Below are 2327 nucleotides of genomic sequence, written 5' to 3' on the forward strand. Positions count from 1 at the left end.
ATGTTGCCAGGATTTTTTTTGCTGATTCTTCCTCAAGAGTGTTTCTTTTAAATCTGTTTTTCTTGCCCATATTTTCCTTTCACTTCTGCATGCTCTTTAAGTTACTGTGTCTCTGACCAGGGTTTCGATGCGTCTTTTTGGTGCAGGACTAAAAGGATGAGAAGGTTGAAAAGCAAGAAGAGAAAAAAGATTTAAAAAAATAAAAAAGAAAAGGCTTGGCACTTGTGGCTAAGGCACCAGCCATATACACCTGAGCTGGCAGGTTCGAATCCAGGCCAGGCCATCCAAACAACAATGATGGCTGCAACAAAAAAATAGCCAGGGATTGTGGCAGCCTATAGTCCCAGCTCCTTGGGAGAAAGAGGCAAGAGAATTGCTTGAGCCCAGGAGTTGGAGGTTGCTGTGAGCTGTGATGTCACTGCACTCTACCCAGGGCTACAGCTTGAGGCTCTGTCTCAAAAAAAAAAAGATAGAAAGAAAGAAAAGAAAAAAGAGAAAGGAGAGAGGGTGAATAAAAGGGAATAGTGACAAAAAGAAGAGAAGCACAGAAGGAGGGAGAAAGTAGTAATAAAGGTGGACAGTAGGGTACTTTGACCCAGACTAAAATCCCCTAGTCTCCAGGGGTGCTGGGTTGGGTGGTTCCCTTGAGGTCAGCAGCTCTTTGCCAGCCTGTTCAGACACAGTGCCCCACCTTTACCAAATAGAGAGGAAAGACAAAAATACTATAAATCAAACTAAACAAACAGAAAAGTTTACAGGATAAAATTGGGGGAAAAACCAAATCACGGGCAGAAACACTAGCAAAAGTGAAGTTATTATTAAAGAAGGCAACAACGGAAAATTATATTTAAAGTAGAAAAATGAAGAAAGAAAAGAAAAGAAAGAAAAATCTAGGAGGAAAATGTTGAAATTAAAAAACAAAAACAAAGGCTCAGCGCCTATAGCTCAACCGGCTAAGGCGCCAGCCACGTACACCTAAGGTGGCGGGTTCGAATCCCCAGCCTGGACCCGCCAAACAACAATGATGGCTGCAACCAAAAAATAGCCAGGCGTTGTGGCGGGCACCTGTGGTCCCAGTTATTTGGGAGGCGGAGGCAAGAGACTCGCTTGAGCCCAGGAGTTGGAGGTTGCTGTGAGCTGTAATGCCATGGCACTGGGGGAAAGCTTGAGGCTCTGTCTCAAAAAAAAAAAAAAAAGCAGTATGTATATATATATATATCTTGCTGAATATTGTCTGGGCACAAGTGACCTTCTGGGGTATGAGATGTTAATCACAATGCTGACACAGCTGTATGAGATCAGCTGGAGGCCTCTGCTGATTTCTTTGCCCTCAAACTCTGAAGGGTTGAGACCCTGAATCTCTCCTCAGCCCCCTTAAAAGACACTTTAAACCATTAATCTTGGCTAAGCAGAACTTGTCGCTGGGATCTCTCCTGAAGTGGCTGCCCTCTTATCCAGTGCACCAAACACAGCCATAGGTCTGAGGCTCCGAGGCAGCCCTCCCACTGCCAAACACTGAAAGCTCCACTCTTCCTGCGTCTCAGTACCAGCCTGTGGTGCTGCTCAGAGTCACTAGATCACTTGCCCAAGGTCTCCCAGCCCCAGCCTCGCTCTGCAACCCTGAGGGTGAAGCCTGCAGGGGCAGTTCTCCCACAGTGTCTGCACTTGAGGCCCACAGAGGAACAATGTTAGCTCTGTTATAGCCCAGCGACACAGTCCTGTGCCTGGACACCACTTAAAATCACCAGCACGCATGGCCAAGTTCTCCCAAGGTAAGTCAACCAAGTGCCCAAGTCCAAACAAATAAAACAACCCACAGGGAAAGCCTTTCCTGTCTGCAATCTCACTGCTGTTGTAGTTACAGCTGCAGCAGCTTCAGACTCATCGCACCACTTGCCAGTTCTCCACTGCTTTTGTCTTCCTCCTGGGGTCCAGAAGTCTCTCGCTGTCTCCCTGTGTCCCCAAAGGGATATTTCTGGGCAGAGCCCAAAAGCCAGAGTTGCTGGGAGTCTTCTCTGCTCTTGGTTGCAAAGAAGCTGTTACCTGGCCGCCATCTTGCTCCACCCTTCTAGTCACAGGGGTTTTTTTATGGCTGAGTAGCACTCCATGGTATGGATATACCACATTTCATTAATCCAGTCACGTAGTGAGGGGAACTTGGGTTGTTTCCACATCTCTGTGATTGTATGAGATATAAATTATTATCATCCACATTTTACAGATGTGCAAACTGAAGTAGAGAGTACACATCCAACATGTGTTAGCAATCAGATTTAAAACCAGGTAGTCTGGTGTCAGAGGTCAGCCTCTTTTTTTTTTTTTTTTTT

The sequence above is a fragment of the Otolemur garnettii genome, unplaced genomic scaffold (genome assembly GCF_000181295.1).
Source record: "Otolemur garnettii isolate 467f Iridium unplaced genomic scaffold, OtoGar3 scaffold00174, whole genome shotgun sequence".
Lineage (NCBI taxonomy): Eukaryota > Metazoa > Chordata > Mammalia > Primates > Galagidae > Otolemur > Otolemur garnettii.